Here is a 25,605-nt window from a genome sequence, read left to right on the forward strand (position 1 = left end):
AAAATTGTATATGTTATAACATTTACTAAAATTATTTCTTTTTCTTGTGTACTTCTTAGTATCCTTATTTACCTTGGTCAAGATATGCTGACTTCACCAGTATTTGGGATTGCCTTTCCCATTACCAAAAATAACAAGTGTCTACTATCTAGAAAGTGATTCCACCTCCCACTTTTTCCCATCCCTGGTATCTATTCTTGATTTTTTATAATAATAAAAAAAAAAATAATAGGACCATATAATATTTGTCCTCATGTGACTGACTTATTTCATTCAGCATAATGTGCTCCAGACTCATCCAAGTTATAAGATGTTTTGTGAACTCTTCAATATTCTTTATAGTTGCATATAAAATTTTCTAATTTCAAATGCAGTAACCATTAAGAGATACAACTCACATAAACAAAAGCAATTTGTAATCCTTAGTAATTTTCAAGAATGTAAAGGAATCCTGAGACCAAAAAGTTTGAGAACTGCTGGTGTAGAGTATTTTTTTCCAGGCTTTGGCCTGTGAATATGTGTAATCATAAAAGATGGGCACCATATTACATGTATGCTTTATATTCTGCTTTTTCATTTATGTCATTAATATATCTCTATGCAGTTGAATATCTTCCAAACAGTAAGAATAACCAGCCCTTAAGGAGCACTCCTGTAAGCCAGGCGCTATTCTAAGTACTTGACATAACAACTCTTTGAGATAGTGTCATGGGTTGAATTGTGTCCCCCCAAAAGGCGTGTCAACTTGGCTGGGCCATGATTCCCAGTACTGTGTGATTGTCCCCCATTTTGTCATCTGATGTGATTTTCCTATATGTTGTAAATCCTACCTCTGTGATGTTAATGAGATGGGATTAGTGGCAGTTATGTTAATGAAGCAGAACTCAATCTACAAGATTAAAACCCACTGCCAACTCATAGCAACCCTAAAGGACAGAGTAGAACTGCCCCTTAGGGCTTCCAAGGCATTCCTGGTGGATTTGAGCTGCTGACTTTTTGGTTAGCAGCCATAGCTTTTAACCACTACACCACCAGGGATCCAATCTACAAGATTAGGTTATGTGTTGTCAATCTCTTTTGAGATATAAAAGTGAGCAGAGAGACATGGGAACCTCATAACACCAAGATAACAGAACCAGGAGTAGAACCTGTCCTTTGGACTTGAGGTCCCTGCTCCTAGGAAGCTCCTAGACCACAGGAAGATTGATGACAGTGACCTTCCTCCAGAACCGACAGAGAGAGAGAAAGCTGAATTCGGATTTCTAGCCTCCTAGACTGTGAGAGAATAAATTCCTCTTTGTTAAAGCCATCCACTTGTATTTCTGTTATAGCAGCACTAGATAACCAAGAGAGATAGGAACTATTATAATTTCCATTTAAAAACAATTAATGTGAATCAACTTGCCCAGGATTATGAAACTAGAGAAAGACAGAATTGGAATTCAAACCTAGCAATACCAAGGCACAGTATTTCATCATCTATGTGTTCTAGAATTTATGTATCCATTTTACAATTTTTGGACATTTAAGTTGTTTCCAATTCTTTACTAACATAAACTAACACTATATGAGCATCCTTGAACATACAGCTTTGTTGGAATTACTGATTATTTCCTTATAATCAGGCCTTAGAATCTTACATGATTCTTCCTTGTAATCAATTCTAAGCTTTGAGTTTAGAATTCCTGAGCTCCAAGAATTCTTAGGTTGAGGGGTAGAAATTTTTTTAATTTCAGCAATTTTTTGATACATATTGCCAAATTACTATTTTCCAAAAAGCCTATACTTGTTCACACCTATCCTCAATGTTCGAATAGCTCTTGTCTTACTGCATCCTCACTGATGTCTTTGCTAACATGTTAAGCAGAAGAGAGCTCCTTGCTTTGATGGGCATCTTCTTAATCTCTAGGGAAGTTGAACATCATCTGAAAAATCTTCCCTGACCATTTGTATTTCTTCTAGTGTAAATCGTCTGCTCATTTTTATGATCTCTTTTGATTTTCAATCACACATTCCAGAGCTTCATATCTCAAAGCAAGTATTGCCCACATCATAGTGATTACTTAGACACTCAATGTATTGATAATACCATTTGATAAAAGAGATTTGAACTCTTTTATTAGGGTTGTATGAAATGTAGTTTATAAGCCACACAGGAAAAGAGAAAGTTCTTTGTATAAAACATTATTATCACCTTTTAGAAATGTTATTTTTATTTAAAAAAAAAAAAAGATTATTTTCCAGGTTGGCTTCAAATAACTTCTGACTGCTACTTTTATCAAGTTTACTCTCGAGGGAGTAAGAATTATCATTACAGAAGTTATCTGTAGTAGAGGTTGTTGGTGCCTTACCTAGATTCCCCTTCACCTGGCTGGTACACCCATCTCCCGGGTACTCTGAGTAGTAGCTGCTGATGACCCACACCTGCCCCTTCTTCAGAGCATTGTCATCTGCTGAAAAAAATGGCCTTCTTTATAGGTTATTCACCCCCTTATAGCCCAAAACAGTGAGTGACCAATGATTGATTGACACAGGGGTATATCCTTGGCTCAAAGTGCAACAAGTAACAAGGTGCAATTCGTTTTCCAAAGCTTCCTGTGGGATCAGACTGATGCTAGTCTTCAGCTGAGACTATATTCTTAACTAACTTTTACCCCTGCCCTATTCTGCTTCCCTCACTTCCCTTCTCCTGAGAGCACTTTTAAACAAATTACTTTCTTGAGAATCCCCATTCAGACTCTGTCATTAGGGAACCTGGCCTAATATACTTAATACCAAAAGTGGTCCTAGGAATACCTACCTGGCAGAGGAGAGACCGTGATCACAAAGGTGGTTTCCCCAGGGCAAGGATCATCCATTATGCCCAGGATATGCTGACCACTAGAATTTCCCCACAGGTGGGGAACTTTATTGCATAATTTGTGCTAGAGGGGAACTGTGTGTGTTCTTCCCCCTGAATTAAAAAAAAGTAAAAGAAAGAAAAGGAAAGTGATCAAAGGAAATAAATTCTAGGGATAAGATTTTTGACATGGATTTCTAACTGACTAGCTGATGGTATGCGGGGCGTTGATAGTCTCTGCCATGCTATCACAGTGCAATGGCTAAGAACTGCACGCATGATGACCAGGACACAGGTGGAGGGGGATGCACTACTTAGTGCAATGTCTCTAGCCTTTGAGAGGTACAGAGCAAAGAGCACACCTACAGCTGTGGAACTGAGAAGCTGCTGCTAAATATCACTGATTCATTGGAGAGAGAAAATGCAAGGTTGGAATCTATTAATCAGCAACTGAAAGCAAAGTGTGAGAGTCAGAGAAACTCTTTGATGGCACTTAGACACACTCATCTCCTGAAGCCAGAAAACAGCTGAAAAGCCAGCATGGAGTCTAATTATAAGATTAGTAGAACTTCAAAGCAGGCTGAATTCTCAGCCTAGGCAAATACGGTAAGCCAAAGACAGGACACTAACAGGAATAGAGTGAAACCCTGAGCCTTCTGTACAGATATCTGGGTAGATGTACTTCAGAACCCGGGAACCTTCAGATTTCAGATTCCCCTGAACCTTCTGGGCATGCAGAAATGACCCACTCTCTCTTGTTGGAAGATAAGCCCCTCTTCCCTTTCCCGAAGATAGTTCAGAGGCCTCAAATGAGGCAAATGCCTTATAAGATAATACTTTTCCTTCTTGCAGAGTCCTGGTGGCTTAGCAGTTAAGAGTTTGGCTGCTAAACAAAAGGTTATCAGTTTGAATCCACTGGCCACTCTTTGGAAACCCTACGGGGCAGTTCTACCCTGTCCTATAGAGTTTCTATGAGTCAGAATCAACTCTATGGCAACAGGTTTTCCTTCTTAGGACCATCATCGCCTTCTCTCCTGATTACCCAACCTATAATTAGAGTCAAATTTCAGTATAACTCCACTGGGCAATGCTGAGCCTGCTAAAAGAACAGAAGAATTATATGCCAAAGGAGGTACAGAAACTGGCTAATGTGTACCAGGAGGTGCTGGGTGAGCATGCCTAGAAGTGGATCTTAAAGATACTGGATCAAGGTGGGAGGATAAGGGAAAGTTTGCTAATATAAGGGTCTCAAGGGCAAGCCTTCAAACTGGTTCTTGCCAGTTCAGTCACAGGTGAGGAAGAAACACCAAAACAGACCCAAATTTTTAAAATTTGGGTGAACCAGAAAGGGAAAAAATTATGGGTCGAAGCCCTGCTGAAAACTTCATCTCCCTCTTAGAAAACAAGGGCAGTGTATGTGTTACATGGCAACTAAACTTCTTGCCCATTGGATTTTGAGCCCTTTTGAATGTGTGTCACACTCCACAGTACTGACAAGAAACCATTCTCATGCACCAGGCTCCTGAAAGGGCTCACTTTGCCCCTTCTGAGTCTCCCATTCCAGGGGCTTGACCTATAGTATTTCCCCTTCGGGTTATGATTTTGCATCACCCAAATTGTAACAATTCAGGTCTGTTCTGGTTTCGCTTTGTTGACCATTACTAAACTGTTCAAACTAGTTCAAAGCCCTGTTCAAGAAACATGTTTAATATACTGCTGGGAGATAGTTCTTAGTGTTTAGAAAAAATGACAGGTTCCATTAAATGAAATAGAGATACCAGACTGCCATGTAAAGAAATGGAGGAAGTGATTATTAAAACTGTCAAAGAATTGAGCATGCTAGAATAGGCTAACTTGTATATGACAGGAAAACCCAACAGCTGACTATATTCCTCAGGCTGTTCCAGAAAACACTCCATTTATCAACATGAAAAGGAATGCAGTGGCTTAAAGGAAGACACCAGAACCACTGATAACAATACAAGCTGTTCTTTGAGGCAGGGGTCGACAGCAAAAGATGCTGTTCCAGAACTGGGCTCCCTAGTATCAGTGGGGACAATAGGATTCATGTAACATTAGAGGTCAGGTGTGAGCTCTAAACTATCAGAAGAAAGGTGGATGTAATTACTGTATTGGGCAGCAACACTGGAAAGGCACCCAGGGTGATCTTATCTGCACGTATCTATGAAGATGCCTAAAAAGTCATTATCTTAGTCATCTAGTGCTGCTATAACAGAAATACCACAAGTGGATAGCTTTAACAAAAAGAAGTTTATTCTCTCACAGTCCAGTAGGCTAGAAGTCTGAATTCAGGGCCCCAGTTCCAGGGGAAGGCTTTCGCTCTCTGTCGGCTCTGGAGGAAGGTCCTTGTGATGCACCTGTCTTCCCTCTTGGACTGGGAGCATCTCAGCACAGGAACCTCAGGTACAAAGGGCACTCTCTGCTCCCAGCACTGCTTTCTTAGTGGCATGAGGTCCCCAACTCTCTGCTTACTTCCCTTTCCTTTTATCTCTTGAGTGGTGCAGGCCCATCCCAGGTAAACTCCCTTTACAATGGATCAGGGATGTGACCTGGTAAGGGTGTTATGATCCCACCCTAATCCTCTTTAACATGAAATTACAATCACAAAATGGAGGACAACCACAGAATACTGGGAATCATGGTCTAACTAAGTTAATACACACATTTTGGGGGGGACATAATTCAATCTATGACAATCATGTTGTTCCTAAGGGCAACATAGATTATAGCCAGTAAGAATATTGCTTAATATATAAAATCAAAATAAATCAAGAACAGATGAACAGAAAGCTGAGAAAGCCATCCCAGTAGAAAGTTAGGTTCCCTTTCACAATTCCAAATCTGAGTTCTCAGAGCCAGAGTCCATTGACTAAAAGAAGGGTTGGGTCTCATAATACTGCAGCACAATACCAAGTGTGCACTATAGAGATTCACTCAGTCTTTCCCCAAAGAGATTATGACTATTTACTCAGATAACTATACACTGGGGAAAGAGAATATCCAGTTCTTTCAAGAATTGTTGGATACAAGGTCGGAGGTGATCCTGATATATGAACACCTGAAGAGCCATCATGACCCCTCTTTGAGTAGAAATATATATGGGTCAAATAATAAGTGGAGTTCTGACCCAGATCTATCTCTCAGTTAGTGAACTGGGTCCATGGATTCACCCAGTGGTTATTTCCTTAGCTCTTAGATGTATACATGGATTGGACATACTTAACAGTTGGCAGAAAATTTACACTGGTTTTTTGGCCTTTTTTTTTTTATTATTATTTTTTAGAGTAAGAGTAATTACAGTGAGAAAGTCTTTGTGGAAGTCCCCAGAACTGCACATTTTGGCCAAGATAGCAAATGGAAACCCTCTCCATCCTAGTGGGGAGTGACAAAGATTACTGTCACTCTCAAAGGCATAAAGGACATAGGGGTGATGGTCCCATAATATTCTCATTTCATTCATGAAAACTGGATCATGGGGGAAAGCAGTGGCATAGTGGTTAAGAGCTATGGCTGCTAACCAAAAGGTTGGCAGTTTGAATTCACCAGCCGCTCCTGGGAAACCTTATGGCACAGTTCTAACCTGTCCTGTAGGGTTGCTATGAGTTGGAATCAACTTGACAGCAACAGCTTTGTTTTTTGTTTTTTTTTTTTTGGACAGTTATAAGAAAAAAAAATATTCTTACAACTGTAGCTCAGAAATGAAGTCACTCCTGAGGTTCACCCTTCAGCCAAAGATTAGACAGGCCCATAAACAAAATGAGACTAAATGGGCACACCAGCCCAGAAGCAAGGATGAGAAGGCAGGTGGGGACAGGAAAGCTGGTAATGGGGTACCCAAGATTGAGAAGGGGAGAGTGTTGACATTTCATGGGGTTGGCAACCAATGTCACAGAACAATATGTGTGCTAATTGTTTAATGAGAAACTAGTTTGCTCAGAAAACCTTTGCCTAAGTACAATTAGAAAAAGACTCAGAACTGATCCAATAAATTACATCATGATAAATGGCAAAGAAATTAAAGTTGTCAAGGATTTCGTTCTACTGGATCAACAATCAATGTCCATGGAAGCAGCAGTTAAGAAATCAAATGACAGAAGCGGAGCCAAGATGGTGGAATAGACAGACACTTCCAGAGAGCCCTCTTTACAACAAAGACTCGGAAAAACAACTGAAACAAGTATATTTGTGAAAAGCTGGGAGCCCTAAGCATCAAAGGCAGGCTTAGACAATGAACTGAGGGGCAGGGGGAGGAAGAGGCTGTTCAGAAGTGGAGAGGAGTTACTGGACCTGAATTGCGGGGAGGCCTCAGGTACCATTCCCAGAGCAGCTGGGGTGGCGGGCTGGTACTAGCATTCCGCCGCAGTTTCCTCAGGGAGAAGCAGCCAGCCACACAGCCTACTCACACCTCTGGAACCTGAGGAGAACGGTGCTCTCAGCAAAAGCTAAATACTTGTGTATATTTTACAGCACCCCCCCCACCCCCAAACCGGCTTCAGCGGCTGAATCCCTGGGCCTGAGATAGGCCCTGTTGAGCACTAGAGCCATCCTCCTGGCCTTGGGGAAGGAAAAAATTTGCAATTGGGGGAAAAGATAATTTGCTAGCTCCATTAACCGGGGGAGCTCAGGACAGAAGTGTCATAAACTGTCCATGGACCTTGAGCACCTTTCCCTTCTGCATGGACCTGTGTGGGTCTATTTTGGAATAATAGGCCCTTGTTGGCAAACTCCAACCATTTCAGCTGTGCAGTGGAGAGGTGGGTGTTTGACTTTTGACATTGCTTTGCCTATTAAACAAGGTCCTCACCTACCCACATCAGGGACCTAAGGACTGGTAGCTTCACTCAGGTCACTCGGCTACCTGCAACAGGGGTCCAAAGATAACTGGTACCTCCCAGTCCTTACAACCAAAAACTCTGGGTGCCCATGGTCCCTCTGCAGGACCCACCCACCAGCACGCTCTAGTGAACAGAGACGCGTTTTCCTCAGACACACATGGGGTAGGTTCTTAGCCTCCTGCCTTGTTCAGAGTGTGACCCCCTGCTGCAATCAGATACCAATATATACGCCAGTCACCCCTGCCCCTCTAAGACTGTAGGACAGAGCCTGTACCACACACTTGATGATCAGCTACCTAGAAACCTGAGCTGAATTCAAACAAGAAAACTGAATGGACTCCTAGACAGATATACCCGATAACAGCTCTAGCCAGCTGCGGACTGGACACAAGAGCTCCAAAGGCAAAAATAATCAAACCAGCTCACTCAAGCAACCCACAGGGGTATACCAAAACAAAACAAAGCAAGCAGCTACAACACAGTACAAAAAAAAAAAAGTAAGCAAACATAAACTAATACAATGACTTCTAGATGGCTCAGAGACAACAGTCAACATCAAGCCACATAAACAGACAGATCATGATCACCTCAACAGGCTCTCAAAACAAAGAATCCAGGGATCTTCTAGATGAAAGTGCATTCCTGGAAATACCAGATGCAGAATACAAAAGTTTAATATACAGAACCCTTCCAGACATCAGGAAGGAAATGAGGCAATATGCAGAACAAGCCAAGGAACACATAGATAAAGCAACTGAAAAATTAGAAAGATTATTCAGGAACATAATGAAAAGTTTCATAAGCTGGAAAAATCCATAGACAGACAGCAATCAGAAATTCAGAAGATTAACAATAAAATGACAGAATTAGACAACTCAATAGAAAGTCAGAGGAGCAGAATTGAGCAAGTAGAAGCTAGAATTTCTGAACTGGAAGATAAATCACTTGGCACTAATATATTTGAAGAAAAATCAGATAAAAGAATTAAAAAAAAAGAAGAAACCTTAAGAATCATGTGGGACTCTATCAAGAGAAATAACCTACAAGTGATTGTAGTACCAGAACAGGGAGGGATAACAGAAAATACAGAGAAAATTGTTGAAGATTTGTTGGCAGAAAACTTCCCTGATATTGTGAAAGATGAGAAGATATCTATCCAAGATGCTCATCGAACTCCACAAAGGTAGATCTTAAAAGAAAGTCACCAAGACATATTATAATCAAACTTGCCAAAACCAAAGATAAAGAGAGAATTATATGAGCAGCGAGGGATAAACGAAAAGTCACCTACAAAGGAGAGCCAATAAGAATAAGCTCGGACTACTTGGCAGAAACCATGCAGGCAAGAAAGCAATGGGATGACATATTTAAAAAATTGAAGGAAAAAAATTGCCTGCCAAGAATTCCAGCAAAATTGTCTCTTAAAGATGAACGTGAAATTAAGATATTTCCAGATAAACACAAGTTTAGGGAATTCATAAAAACCAAACCAAAACTACAAGAAGTACTAAAGAGTTCTTTGGTTAGAAAATCAATAATATCAGGTATCAACCCAAGACTAAAACACTGAGCAGAGCAACCAGAAGTCAACCCAGACAGGGAAATCCAAAAAAACAAAGCAAGATTATATAAAAAAAAAAAAAAGCTCAAAACAGGGTAACAGCAATGTTATTATATAAAAGAAGACAACATTAAAATAATAAAGAGGGACTATGAAATGTAATCATACAACTCCCATATGGAGAGGAAGATATGGTGATACAAAAAAATAAAAGTTAGTTTTAAATTTAGAAAAATAGGGGTAAATAATAAGGTAACCACAAAGGAGAGAAACTATTCTACTCATCAAAATAAAATACAAGGGAAAAATACAGACTCAGCAGAAACAAAATCAACAACAACAAAAATGAGGAAAGGACAATGTATAAAGAAAGTCTGCTCAGCACATAAAATCAAGTGGGAAAAAGAAACTGTCAACACACAAAAAAAAGACATCAAAATGATAGCACTACATTCATACCTATCCATAATTACCCTGAATGTAAATGGACTAAATGCACCAATAAAGAGACAGACACTGGCAGAATGAATTAGAAAACAAGACCCGTCTATATGATGCCTACAAGAGACACACCTTAGACTTAAAGACACAAACAAACTAAAACTCAAAGGATGGAAAAAGTTATATCAAGCAAACAATCAAAAAAGAGCAGGAGTGGCAATATTAATTTCTGACAAAATAGACTTTAAAGTTAAATCCATCAGAAAGGATAAGGAAGGACACTATATAATGATTAGAGGGACAATACACCAAGAAGATATAACCCTATTAAATATTTATGCACCCAATGACAGGGCTGCAAGATACATAAAACAAACTCTATCAGCATTGAAAAGTGAGATAGACAGCTCCACAGTGATAGTAGGTGACTTCAACACACCACTTTCGGTGAAGGACAGGACATCCAGAAAGAAGTTCAATAAAGACACAGAAAATCTAAATGCCACAATCAACCAACTTGACTTTGTAGACATATACAGAAGACTCCACCCAACAGCAACCAACTATACTTTCTTTTCTAGTGCACGTGGAACATTCTCTAGAATAGGCCACATATTAGGTCATAAAGAGCAAGCCTTAGCAGAATCCAAAACATTGAAATATTACAAAGCATTTTCTCTGACCATAAGGCCATAAAAGTGGAAACCAATAACAGGAAAAGCAGGGAAAAGAAATCAAACACTTGGAAACTGAACAATACCTTGCTCAAAAAAGACTGGATTATAGAAGACATTACGGATAGAATAAAGAAATTCAGAGAATCCAATGAGAATGAAAACACTTCCTATCAGAATCTTTGGGACACAGCAAAAGCAGTGCTCAGAGGCCAATTTATATCAATAAATGCACACATCCAAAAAGAAGAAAGGGCCAAAATCAAAGAATTATCCCTACAACTTGAACAAATAGAAGAAGAGCAACAAAAGAAACCCACAGGCACCAGAAAAAAACAAATAATAAAAATTAGAGCTGAACTAAATGAAACAGAAAAACAATTGAAAGAATTAACAAGACCAAAAGCTGGTTTTTTGAAAAACTCAACAAAATTGATAAACCACTGGCCAAACTGACAAAAGAAAAAGAGGAGAGGAAGCAAATAACCCTAACAAGAAATGAGGTGGGCGATATTACAACAGACCCACCCAAACTGAAATTAAAAGAATCATATCAGATTACTCTGAAAAACTATACTCAAATAAATTTGAAAACCTAGAAGAAATGGATGAATTCCTAGAAACACACTACCTACCTAAACTAACACAAACAGAGGTAGAACAACTAAATAGAACCATAACAAAAGAAGAGATTGAAAAGGTAATCAAAAAACTCCCAACAAAAAAAAGCCCTGGTCCGGACCAGGCTTCACTGCAGAGTTCTACCAAACTTTCAGAGAAGAGTTAACACCATTACTACTAAAGGTATTTCAGAGCATAGAAAAGGACAGAATACTACCAAACTCATTCTATGAAGCCACCATATCCCTGATACCAAAACCAGGTAAAGACACCACAAGAAAAGAAAATTATAGATGTATATCCCTCATGAATGTAGATGCACAAACCCTCAACAAAATTCTAGCCAATAGAATTCAACAACATATCAAAACATAATTCACCATGACCAAGTGGGATTCATACCAGGTATGCAGGGATGGTTCAACATTAGAAAAACAATTAATGTAATCTACCACTTACCACATAAATAAGACAAAAGAAAAGAATCACATGATTTTATCAATTGATGCAGAAAAGGCATTTGACAAAGTTCAACACTCAGTCATGATAAAAACTCTCAGCAAAATAGTAACAGAAGGAAAATTTCTCAACATAATAAAGGGCATTTATACAAAGCCAACAGCCAACATCACCCTAAATGGAGAGAGCCTGAAAACATTCCCACTGAGATCGGGAACCAGACAAGGATGCCCTTTATCACCACTCTTATTCAACATTGTGCTGGAAGTCCTAACCAGAGCAATTAGGGTAAATAAAGAAATAAAGGCATCCAGATTGCCAAGAAAGAAGTCAGTCATAGTATCTCTATTTGCAGATGACATGATCTTATACACAGAAAACCCTAAGGAATCCTCCAGAAAACTACTGAAACTAATAGAAGAGTTCAGCAGAATATCAGGATACAAGATAAACATACAAAAATCAGTTGGATTCCTGTACACCAACAAAAAGAACATCGAAGAGGAAATCACCAAATCAATGCCATTTATAGTAGCACCCAGGAAGATAAAATACTTAGGAATAAATCTTACCAGAGATGTAGAAGACTTATACAGAGAAAGCTACAGTACACTTCTGCAAGAAACCAAAAGAGACTTACATAAGTGGAAGAACATACCTTGCTCGTGGATAGGAAGACTTAACATTATAAAAATGTCTTTTCTACCAAAAGCAATCTATACATTTAATACAATTCTGATCCAAATCCCAACAACATCCTTTAATGAGATGGAGAAACAAATCACCAACTTCATACGGAAGGGACAGAGGTCCCGGATAAATAAGGCATTACTGAAAAAGAAGAACAAAGTGGCAGGCCTTACTTTACCTGATTTTAGAACCTATTATACCACCACAGTAGTCAAAACAGCCTGGTACTGGTACAACAACAGATACATGGACCAATGGAACAGAATTGAGAATCCAGACATAAATCCATCCACATATGAGCAGTTGATATTTGACAAAGGCCCCGAAATAGCTAAATGGGGAAAAGACAGTCTTTTTAACAAATGGTGCTGGCATAACTGGATATCCATCTGCAAAAAAATGGAAAAAGACCCATACCTCACTCCATGCACAAAAACGAACTCAAAATGGATCAAAGACCTAAATATAAAATCTAAAACGATAAAGATTATGGAAGAAAAAATAGGGACAACATTAGGAGCCCTAATACATGGCATAAACAGTATACAAAACGTTATAAAGAACGTAGAAGAAAAACTAGATAACTGGGAGCTCCTAAAAATCAAACACCTATGCTCATCCAAAGATTTCACCAAAAGAGTAAAAAGACTACCTACAGACTGGGAAAAAGTTTTTAGCTATGTCATTTCTGATTGGCGCCTGATCTCTAAAATCTACATAATACTGCAAACACTCAACAGCAAACAGACAAATAACCCAATTAAAAAATGGGCAAAAGATATGAATAGACACTTCGCTAAAGAAGACATTTAGGTAGCTAACAGATATATGAGGAAAGGTTCACAATCATTAGCCATTAGAGAAATGCAGATCAAAACTACAATGAGATTTCATCTCTCTCCAACAAGGCTGGCATTAACCCAAAAAACACAAAATAATAAATGTTGGAGAGGCTGTGGAGAGATTGGAACGCTTCTACACTGCTGGTGGGAATGTCAAATGGTACAACCACTTTGGAAATCGATTTGGCCTTTCCTTAAAAAGCTAGAAATACAACTACCATACGATTCAGCAATCCCACTCCTTGGAATACATCTTAGAGAAATAAGAGCCTTTACACGAACAGATATATGCACACCCATGTTTATTGCAGCACTGTTTACAATAGCAAAAAGTGGAAGCAACCAAGGTGCCCATCAACGGATAAATGGATAAATTATGGCATATTCCCACAATGGAATACTACGTATCGATAAAGAACAGTGAGGAATCTCTGAAACATTTCATAACATGGAGGAACCTGGAAGGCATTATGCTGAGTGAAATCAGTCAGTTGCAAAAGGACAAATATTGTATAAGACCACTATTATAAGAACTTGAGAAATAGTTTAAACTGAGAGGAAAACATTCTTTTGTGGTTACGAGAGGGGGGAGGGAGGAAGGATGGGAGAACGGTATTCACTAATTAGATAAAAAAAAAAAGATAAGAAATACTTTAGGTGAAGGGAAAGACAGCACACAATACAGGCGAGGTCAGCACAATTGGACTAAACTAAAAGCAAAGAAGTTTCCTGAATAAACTGAATGCTTCGAAGGCCGGAGTAGCAGGGGCAGGCATCTGGGGACCAAGGTTTCAGGGGACATCTAAGTCAATTGGCATAATAAAATCTATTAAGAAAACATTCTGGATCCCACTTTGAAGAGTGGTTTCTGGGGTCTTAAACACTAGCAAGCAGCCATCTAAGATGCATCAACTGTTCTCAACTCACCTGGATCAAAGGAGAATGAAGAACACCAAGGACACAAGGCCATTACAAGCCCAAGAGACAGAAAGGGCCACATGAGCCAGAGACTACATCATCCTGAGACCAGAAGAACTAGATGGTGCCCGGCTACAACCGATGACTGCCCTGACAGGGAACACAACGGAGAACCCCTGGGGGAGCAGGAGAGCAGTGGGATGCAGACCCCAAATTCTCATAAGACCAGACTTCTGACTGAGACTAGAAGGACCCCAGTGGTCATGGCTCCCAGACCTTCTGTCGGCCCAGGACGGGAACCATTCCCGAAGGCAACTCTTCAGACATGGATTGGACTGGAGCATGGATTGGAGAGGGATGCTGGTGAGGAGTGAGCTTCTTGGATCAGGTGGACACTTGAGACTATATTGGCTTCTCCTGCCTGGAGGGGAGATGAGAGGGTGGAGGTGGTTAGAAGCTGGTGAAATGGACACGAAAATAGAAAGTGGAAGGAGAGAACGAGCTGTCTCATTAGGGGGAGAGTAATTGGGAATGTGTAGCAAGGTGTATTTGGGTTTTTGTGTGAGAGACTGACTTGATTTGTAAACTTTCACTTAAAGCACAATAAAAATTATAAAAAAAAAAGAAATCAAATGACATATTGCATTGGAAAATATATTGCAAAAGATCTCTTTAAAGAGTTAAAAAACAAAGATGTCATTTGGATGACTTAGGTGCACTTGACCCAAGCCATGGTGCTTTCAATCAACTCATATGCGTGTGAAAGCTGGACGTGAAAAAGGAAGATTGAAGAAGGATTGATCCATTAGAATTGTAGCATTGGTGAAGAATATTGAATAAAGCATGGAGTGCCAGAAGAACAAACAAATCAATTTTGGAGGAAGTGCAGCGAGAATGCTCCTTAGAAGTGAGGATTGCAACATTTCATTTTGCTTACTTTGGACACATCATCAGGAAAGACCAATCACTAGAAGAGGACATAATGCTTGGTAAAGTAGAGGGTCAGAAAAGGGAGAAGACCCTCCATGAGATGGATTGATACAATGACTAAAACGGTGGGCTCAAACATACCAACAATTGTGAGGATGGACAGAACCTGGCAGTGTTAAACATAAGGTCACCTTGTGCCAACTCAACAAGACACCAGTTGTAGTTGATACCCTGAGAGCATGGGACACTATGTTTCAGGGTGCTGTAATGACAATAATCATGCTGTGCTGTGTTCCCAAGAGTAGAATACATAGGTCTAGGAACAAAGGAGTGGCCCCACTCACTTCATTTCCCATGACTTTTTTGGGGAATTGGTGCTTTGTGCTCTAGAGGGGATCACTTCCATCAGGGGACACAGTAAGAGTTCCACTATACTTAACATTTCAGCTGCCAACTGGTCATTTTACTTTAGGCTCCTCATTACCATTAGACCAGCAGGCACAGGGAGGGGTAACCATTCGGTCAGGGGTAATTGACGCTGATCATCATGAGTTGTATAACTAGGAGACAGACTATCTAGGCTTTAGTCCTATTGAGTTTTCTTCTGCGTGAGCCATCTAGGCATGTTACTTTGTCTCTCTAGGCCTCCATGTTCTCATCTGTAAAATGTGGGGTCAGTGTTGGTTCAGCATTTCTTAACCTCCTTCCATCAGAAAACAGACATGGCAGACATGATTTACATGCATGACACACTCCCAAGGGTGTGCCCCTCAGCACCAGTAAGAGACCAGACAGGTTGTGAACAATTCCCAGCAAGCTGGCTGTAACCTCACCCCTTCCTACAACTCAATAAAAGATATTGGAATGCAATAACATAAAAGGGGACGAAATGGTAGGGATAACCTTGACTCTGTTCTGATTCATTTTTTAAAACATCATTTGCAATCTATAGTACTATACTCTGTTAACTATTACTACTTTTAACAAACCATATGTCTTGACAACATAGTTCAGAACCAGTGGTTAAAAATGTTCTTTAAGATTACTTTCCACCTCCAAAATTTTAGTTTCTGAAAATTTGGCCAAAAAAAAAAGGGGGGGGGGAATTCCAAGATCTTTCTACAACAATGTTAGCATCACTGTAATACTTGAACAAGGGCACTCACTTGCACATATAATTTAGAGTATAAGTTGAACGTGTATGTAATAGGAGCTTTATTCAGTCATTCATTTCACATTTACTGATTGCCTACCTGTGCAATTTCTAAGGTTCTAGAATTCTAAGTTGTGATGAGTTAATTAAAATTAGTGTCCTTATTTTACCACAGCATTTCAAAAACTACAGGGTAATAAATGTTAAGAGACAAAGGAGTTCTGCAGTCAGAGAAGTTTGGGTCAATTAACGTTAGTTCAGGTTGATTTACTACAGAGCTTTTTAAGCCCTTTAATCTATTACTATGCCGTGTGAATCTACAAAAGAGAAGTGTAGTCTGCACGACTTCCCAAAGATTTTGAAAATAAAACCCTGTGGAACATCCATGAGGACACTTGGTGGGGTAACAGTTGAGCACTAGGCTGCAATCCAAAAGGTTGGTGATTTGAATGCACCCAGTGGCTCCTCGGGGGGAAGATCTGGCTATCAGCTCCCCTGGAGATTACAGTCTAGAAAATCCTATGGGGCAGTTCTCCTCTGTCACATGGAGTCACTGTGAGTTGAAATCAGCTCGACGGCACCTAACAACAACAACAGAACAACTGTTTCCAGGAACCAGGGCTTCGAAATGGCTCAAACTGGTTCTGTCACGGCAGACGAGGCGAAAATTAAAGAGGCATGAATTTTTACAGTTTAGGTGATCTGGATTGATAAAAGCTCTAAAATGGGACACTTGGAAGAGGTGTATGAGGCCTTTCAGATGTGTGAGATGGGATTACTGGCAGTTTTGTGGAGAGCAACACACATTCGAAGAAGCACGGTCAGTTGCCATCTTTGAGCCAGGCAGTGCTGTTTCCGACTCTGCTCAAAATCCTTCAACAAGGCAGTTGGTGGCTATGCAGTGTGTATGCTGCCCTTGTTTTCTAAGAGGGAGATTAAGTTTCTAGCAAAGCTTCCACCTGTAATTTTTCCCATTCCGGTTATCATTCCAATTCACTCAAATTTTAAAAAAATTCAGGTCTGTTCCAGTGTTACTTCCTTGTTCATGACAGAATCTGGAAGAACCTGTTCAAAGCCCTGCCAGGAACGCACTTTGGAAAAGTCTGCCTTACAGCAAAACTAGGTTTCAGTATTTCCTGAGTAATTTGAGATAATTCATGCTGGTCTGCCCACCACCCACCAGCAGAATTATGCTCCTGAGTAATATACAGTATTGTCTACTAATGAGCTTTTCTCCCTTCCCCATCTGTAGTCCAGATTCCACAAAAGGAAACAAACAGTGGCTCCACTCTAGAAAGTATATTGCTACCCTCTCAGGTCTTGATGGGCTTTTCGTGGGGTAATGGACTAGAAGTCAAACCACCCAGTTCTGCACCTTGCTCTGGCTTTCAGTAGTAAGGTGACCAGGCGTGGGAGACTGAGAATTAGTGAGATACAAGAATTAAAATAAGAGTAGTTGTGTGTGTGTGAAATGGATTGATGATGTTTTCAAGATTTGTTTTTTTAAAAAATAAAATAAAGCACCTACCACATTTCCAGACACATAGTCTATGGCATCTTGAAGATGAAAACCTGGAGAGTAATATTATTAATGAACACTCTGTGCCTGAACTATGTTCAATATTTTGTATTCAAATCTTTGCTTATATGCCATTTCCTCAAGGAGGCCTTTCCAGGCTGTTCTATGTAAAGTACCCTCCGGTTTTACTCTCTATAACCTCATCGAGCTTTATTTTTTTAATAGAATTTATCACTTCCCAGCATTGTAGTATATTAGTCATCTGTTTATCGTCTGTCTCCCCAACTAGAATTTAAGTTCTATTAAACAGAAATTTTGTATGTTTTGTTCTAGAACAACACCTAGAACAGTGCTTGGAACATTATAGGCCTTCAGTGAAGTACTTCTACAAGGAAGAAATGTATGAATGATCTCGTGGAATTCTAGCCACAACCCTATGAGCTAAATCCTGTTATTATCTCCATTTGCTAATTGAGGAGACCAAGCCACAAAGAGGTTAAGTAACTTGCTCAAGGACATAGTAAGTGGTAGAGCCTGTACTTATATCCAGGTCTGACTTCACAGCTTTAGCCACCAAATTACTCTGCCTGTTAATGAACACAGTGTTACTTCTCAGAACATGGTGTCTGCCCCCTTGAGAGCAAATTAAGATGTAGATTATTGGGCTTCAGCTGATATACTGAAACAGAATGGGTTGGGAGAGGCTGAGGAGAGAAGGGTAAAGAAAGAGATGAGGTAGAGAGAAAAATCATATCTGTCTCAGACATCAGTTCCCAAATGGCCCAGTCTGACCCCTTGGGACTCCTGTCTGAACCCCCAGAGGGGATGCCAGCAAAAGCAGAAGGAGCTGTTTTCACAGGAGCTCAGTGAGACCTGGGGTGCTTTGATGCTCAGGTAGGAAGATGGTACCAAGATGACCCTTTTTGGGTTAGCAGCTCTGGTGGCACCATGAGACACAACCTTGGTCCAGACCATAACTGTTGTGGAGGGCTTGGAGGGACATCAACACAGAGGCTGGAATGAGAAACAATAGGGCTGGACCTCAATGCCTATGAAACATCACCTGGGGACTCCTAGAAAACCTTGGAGGGTGAGCAGAATTTGCCAGGGTTTAAGGTCCCAGGTTTAAGTAACATGGGCATGTGCTAGCTACTGAAATTCGGATTGTTATAATTATAGTGAATAACTCCATTAGTATCTACAAATATTACTATTTTTCTTCCAAGGTCCCTGTTTTCCTGTCAGGTTGGGGGGGGGGTAGTTCTGCTCCCTCGGGCCATGCTGACCTATCGGGCCTTCACCCTAGTGTGAGCCCAAAGGCAAGTTGAAGGTGCAAGCTTGATCATTCCCTCTCTAAGATGATCTGTAATTCTCTGGTCACTTTAAACAGAAAAACAAAACAAAAAAATTTAAGTCAGGATTAGCATCTGTGTGAGAGGATTTAGAATTGGTTCTCAAGTCCCACTTCCTGCGTTCCATCTCTCTTGACATGGATGAGCTCCAGAGAAAGAAAGGAGCCTTTTGACCTCCCCTTGGTTCAGGCCCAAGCACCTTGCTGTGGCTAAATTCCACACAGCGTCACAGGATTTGAAGGAAGTTGCCCTTGATTTCTAGTAGCTGAGCTTTCCCAAGAGGCCCCTCCGGTATTGAGCTGTTAACTCACCACTCCTTTGTTTACATATTAGTTAGATGAAGTACACCCACTCAGATTGTGAAACACCATTCATTGTTTTTGGCAAGTTGCTCTTTAGGTGTAGTCAAGAAGTCTTCATTCTAAGGGGCTCAAAAGTATTTCATAAGCAAAATCAACCCCATAGTTATGGCCCTAAGAGAAAACCTTGACCCAAGAAATGAGAAAAACTCCCAATAGGTGAGGTAAGTAATTAAGCAAAGGACTACATTTTATTGTATAGATTATGCTACATTTACTGTAAAGCTAAACTTTCAATAACCCTTATAAAGTCTCCACAGGTAATGACTTAACCATGAATATTGAGTTCCAGGGCTGCAGAACAGAACACGTTTGTCCCTTAGGTGCTTTTGGGAAAGAGAAACTAGATTAAATTTAAAAAAAAGCAGCTTTCCCAGTCTCCAATCACTGAAATTTTGGCCTGGGTTCAGGGGTAGAATTCTGGTTTTTCCCCTAAACCTCCCCAGTACAGGGTTATGCAAATCTCAGGTGTAGCAAGAGCTGGGCATGAACTCAGCTACAGTTTTGGAATGCTTGTAGCTTGCATGCAACTTGGTAGAATGTTCTCTCTCTTTTCCTGGGCCTTTTTTGCTACCCATTTCCTTGGAAACAGGAAGGATATAACTGTTACTGTCAGACCCTGAGGTTGCACAACTCCATGGAGCACCATGAATGTAGAATACCATGTGAATGTTGCCCCCTAGAGTTGTGCAAAACACTGATCCTAATTCCTTTACAGAAACCCTGGTGGCATAGTGGTTAAGTCCTACGGCTGCTAACCGAAGGGTTGGCAGTTCAAATCCATGAGGTGCTCCTTGGAAACTCTGTGGGGCAGTTTTACTCTGTCCTATAGGGTCGCTATGAGTCGGAATCGACTCGACAGCACTGGTTTTTGTTTTGTTTTGTTTTTAATTCCTTTATAATGCGGCCCTTCATACTACTGCCTGCCAAAATGATATTCATTTCCAACTGAACATTCCATTCTAGCATTCTTTTATTACCACCTGGTTCAGGTTAAATGACTTTTCAATCCTTAGTCTATTTTAACCTTTTCTTGACCTTTCACCTAGTACCAAGGGTTGTGGTAAGCAACATCTGGTGCAAGGGAAATTGGAAAGTGAAAAAGAGAAAACGTTCTATTCTGCTCCAAAGAGGCTAGGACACTTGTTCTGGAAAAGATGAGAGGACTGGCTTTGTGATGGAAATAGCATTTTAGGTCACAGATCTTGTGTCCAGGGTTGAGTTTTACTAGGATCTTGAGATGAAATGAGGACAGGGTGCTGCTGGAAGGTGACGAAAAAAGGCAAGGTATCCTTCCCACCCCCCAACCTACATAGGTTTCTTTGTTCCTCTTGCAACAGGCCTTTATGTACAAAAACAGCTGGTTCCCTTAGGAAGCATAAATCGAACTAATCCTTCACATAGATTCTTGGCTTCAACAGAGCAAATACGTTTGCCATGTTCAGCATAAAACTTGATTGCACTTGCTCCAGGCCTTTGAACACGCAGGGCTGATTTACCCATTAGGCACTATAGGCCTAGTGCCTAGGCTAGGGCCCAAGAACATTTCAAGGGCTGATTAAAATATGTGAGACCTGAAAAAAAAAGAAAAAGAAAGAAATGTTTTGGTTCCAAAATATAGAAATTGTGATACTGAAATTTTAAAATGTTTAGTTACATAGCTACAAATTTTAACATGTCAACTTCATCAATTACGAAATCAATTATCAAATTTAATATTCATAAACATCTCATTACAGTTAAAAGCAATTTGTAGATGTTTTCTCACTTAAAATTTCTCCTGGGTATCCAGTGATTACTGAGAAATTATGCCTAAATGTGAATCGAAGGAATTACTAATATAAAAGTAACTTCAATGCCCAGCTGTCACCAATGACTGCCCTGACAGGAAGCAAAACAGAGAATCCCTGATGGAGCAGGAGAGCAGTGGGATGCAGAAGTCAAATTGTCATAAAAAAGACCAGACTTAATCAGTCTGACTGAGACTAGAGGGACCCCCGAGGTCATGATCCCCAGACCTTCTGTTAGCCCAAGACAGGAACCATTCCCAAAGCCAACTCCTCAAACAGGGATTGGACTAGACTATAAGACAGAAAATGATACTGGTAAGGAGTGAGCTTCTTAGCTCAAGTAGACAGATGAGACTATGTGGGCAGCTCCTGTCCGGAGGCCAGGTGAGAAAGCAGAGGGGGACAGGAGCTGGTTGAATGGACATGGGGAATACAGGATGGAGAGGAGGAGTGTGCTATCTCATTAGAGGGAGAGCAGCTAGGAGTACATAGCAAGGCATATATAAGATTTTGCATGAGAGATTGACTTGATTTGTAAACTTACACTTAAAGCACACACACACACAAAAGTACTTAGGTCCATTAAAAAAAATTTCAAAAGCCAGTTTATAAAATACATTTCAAAAAACTTTTTTGAAAAGCGTTTCTCAAGCTGAAAGAACTGAAGAAAAAATTCAAGCCTCGAGTTGCAGTAGTGAAGGATTCCATGGGGGAAATATTAAACAACGCAGGAAGCATCAAAAGAAGATGGAAGGAATACACAGAGTCATTATACCAAAAAGAATTAGTCGATATTCAACCATTTCAAGAGGTGGCATATGACCAGGAACCAGCAGTACTGAAGGAAGAAGTCCAAGCTGCTCTGAGGGCACTGGCGACAAACAAGGCTCCAGGAATTGATGGAATATCAATTGAGATGTTTCAACAAACAGATGCAGTGCTGGAGGTGCTCACTCTATGCCAAGAAATATGGAAGACAAATTCTGGGCCAACTGACTGGAAGAGATCCATATTTATGCTTATTCCCAAGAAAGGTGACCCAACCGAATGTGGAAATTATAGAACAATATCACTGATATCAGACACAAGCAAAATTTTGCTGAAGATCATTCAAAAATGGCTGCAGCAGTATATCGACAGGGAACTGCCAGAAATTCAGGCTGGATTCAGAACAGGACGTGGAACCAGGGATATCATTGCTGATGTCAGATGGATCCTGGCTGAAAGCAGAGAATACCAGAACGATGTTTACCTGTGTTTTATTGACTATGCAAAGGCATTGGACTGTGTGGATCATAACAAACTATGGATAACACTGAGAAGAATGGGAATTCCAGAACACTTAATTGTGCTCATGAGGGACCTTTACATAGATAAAGAGGCAGTTGTTCAGAGAGAACAAGGGGATACTGATTGGTTTAAAGTCAGGAAAAGTGTGCGTCAGGTTGTATTCTTTCACCATACCTATTCAATCTGTATGCTGAGCAAATAATCTGAGAAGCTGGACTATATGAAGAAGAACGGGGCATCAGGATTGGAGGAAGACTCAATAACAACCTGCGTTATGCAGATGACACAACCTTGCTTGCTGAAAGTGAAGAGAACTTGAAGCACTTACTAATGAAGATCAAAGACCACAGCCCTCAGTATGGATTACACCTCAACATAAAGAAAACAAAAATCCTCACAACAGGACCAATGAGCAACATCATGATAAGTGGAGAAAAGATTGAAGTTGTCAAGGATTTCATTTTACTTGGATCCACAATCAACACCCATGGAAGCAGCAGTCAAGAAATCAAAAGACACATTGCATTGGGCAAATCTGCTGCAAAGGACCTCTTCAAAGTGTTGAAGAGCAAAGATGTCGCCCTGAAGACTAAGGTGAACCTGATCCAAGCCATGGTATTTTCAATCACATCATATGCATGTAAAAGCTGGTCAATGAATAAGGAAGATCAAAGAAGGGTTGACGCCTTTCAATTGTGGTGTTGGTGAAGAATATTGAATATACCATGGACTGCCAAAAGAACGAACAAATCCATCTTGGACGAAGTGCGGCCAGAATGCTCCTTAGAAGCAAGGATGGCGAGACTGCGTCTTACATACTTTGGACATGTTGTCAGGAGGGATCAGTCCCTGGAGAAGGATATCATGCTTGGCAGAGTACAGGGTCAGTAGAAAAGAGGAAGACCCTCAACGAGGTGGATTGACACAGTGGCTGCAAAAATGAGCTCGAGCATAACAAAAGTTGTAAGGATGGCGCAGGACCGGGCAGTGTTTTGTTCTGTTGTGCATAGGGTTGGTATGAGTCCGAACTGACTCAACAGCACCTAACAACAACAACAACAATTCTCAAAGCAGTTATATGAGGTATTATTATTATCTCCATATTACAGAGGAGGAAATTGAGGCCAGCACAGAGAAGTTAACTCGCTTGAGGTTAATTGCAGAGAAAACAAGTTGCAGACTAGGCTTTGAACCCAGACAGTTTGACTCCAGAGCTCATGCTGCTGCCTTTTAAGGTACAAACAGAACCACGCAGCCAGTACCAATAGGAATTCATAGAAAATACTACAAAATGACTTATGCCTAGGTAAGATGAGATAGGCAGAGAGGTCCTCACAAAGGAGGTGGTATTTGAATTGCTTATGTGAATATGGATTTGCCTAACAGATCAATTTGGAGTCAGGTTTCAGAAAGGCATTCCAAGTAGAACAAATAGCCTATGCCATAGCCCATATGTGTAAAACAAGCAAGCGAGCAGATACCATGATTTGTTGTGGGAGAAGCAAATAGTTCATATGGCTGGAAATCAGTTGCTTAGAGAAGATAGACAGAGACAGAATTTGAAAGGGAAGCAAGGAAGACAATCTTGTTGGTCATTATGAGGAGTATGGGTTTTGGTCAGTTTTGACCTTGGTCAGTTAAATGTTAATTGCTTCCTCCTACTTCTACCCCTTAAAAACCACAAAAGTTTAGTAAACTCAAGTATGCAAAAACATACAAACAGACTTTTAAAAATATGCATGGAAGAAAACGCCACAGAGTCAAAAGTCAAACAACAAAGATGAAATATAACAAAAAGTGCGAATCACTGTCAATTTTTATTAATGTATTGTGTCTACAAATCGATGAGAAAAAACAAACAACGAATCAAGAGACAAAGGACAAGAACAGGCAATTTAAAGAAAAGGCATGTAAAGGTGCTCTGCCTACTTACAATAAAAGAAATGCAAATTTAAAAACAGAAATCATTGTCCCTGTTGGTTTGGCAAAGATCAAAACATTTGGTAGCATACCGGGCTGGCCAGGGTTTCAGGAAAGAGCCGCTCTAGTATATTACTGGTAGGAGGGTAACTCAGCACAACCTCTTTGAGGGCAATCGGGCAATCGCTATCAAAATGAAGCTCATGCATATTTTTTTAATCTCATAATTCCACTTCTAGAAATTTACTCTGTATATATTCACACACAGGTACAAGGTTTTACATATAAGAATATGTTGCAACATTGTATGAAACAGCAGATCACTGGGTAAAAAAGCCGTTTGCCCTTCATTAAGGGACTGGTTGAGGTTATGTAATTCTTTGCAACGTTGAAAGGAGCAAGTCTTTCCTGTATACGTTGACGTGGCAGAATCTCCAACATATAGGGAAAAAAGCAAGTTACAGAACAATGGGTTTGGTTTGTATGTGTATATTTAAGGCATTATATACATATAAGCTTAAATATGTGTTAAACACTTCTGGAAGAATCACAGGAAATTAATAACACTAGCTGACTCTGGGAAACAAAACTGGGTGGCTCGGGAGAAGGGGATGATGATCTATTTTTTATTGTATAATTGTGGTGTCTTTTGAATTATTTGCCATGTGTTAGCTAGTGGGAAACCCTGGTGGTGTAGTGGTTAAGTGCTACGGCTGCTAACCAAGAGGTTGGCAGTTCGAGTCTGCCAGATGCTCCTTGGAAACTCTATGGGGCAGTTCTACTCTGTCCTATAGGGTTGCTGTGAGTCAGAATCGACTTGATGGCACTGAGTTTGGTTTTTTGTTTGTTAGCTAGTGTTGTTTTTGGTTTGTTTGTTATATATATATATATATATATATATCTTTCAGTCTTTTTTTTTTCCAAACATTTTATTGTGTTTTAGGTAAAAATTTAGACGGCACATTAGTTTCCCATTCAGCAATTTATACACAATTTTTTCTGTGACATTGGTTGCTATCCCTACAATGTGTCAACACTCTCCCCATTTCCACCTTGTCTGCCGTTTTCATCCCTTCAGTTTCCCTGCCCCTCCTTGCCTTCTCTTCTTTGCTGTTGGGCAAATGTTGCCCTTTTGGTCTCCTATAGTTGATGGTTCTAAGGAGCAGGGTCCTCACAGATGTTAGTGTTTATTTTATAGGCCAATCTATTATATGACTTTAAGGTAACCTCCAAGAGTGCCTTCAGTTCCAGGTTAAAAGGGTGTCTTAGGGCAATAGTCTTGGGATTTTCTGTAGTATCAGTCCAGCAAGTCTAGTCTTTTTTATGATTTTCAGTTTTGTTCCACATTTTTCTCCCATTCTAACCAGGACCTTCTATTGTGCCCCTGGTCA

At 40.2% G+C, this 25,605-nt stretch overlaps 1 long non-coding RNA gene and 1 other non-coding gene across 3 annotated transcripts in view; both read left to right on the plus strand.

Annotated features, from left to right (window-relative positions):
* Positions 1–25,605, plus strand: part of LOC126078720 (uncharacterized) — a 111,525-nt gene that overhangs the window by 20,836 nt on the left and 65,084 nt on the right. The window lies entirely within an intron of this gene.
* Positions 2,793–2,956, plus strand: LOC126081330 (U1 spliceosomal RNA). The gene has a single exon (XR_007518375.1). It is a non-coding gene; the product is annotated as a U1 spliceosomal RNA (small nuclear RNA).

The sequence above is a fragment of the Elephas maximus genome, chromosome 7 (genome assembly GCF_024166365.1).
Source record: "Elephas maximus indicus isolate mEleMax1 chromosome 7, mEleMax1 primary haplotype, whole genome shotgun sequence".
Lineage (NCBI taxonomy): Eukaryota > Metazoa > Chordata > Mammalia > Proboscidea > Elephantidae > Elephas > Elephas maximus.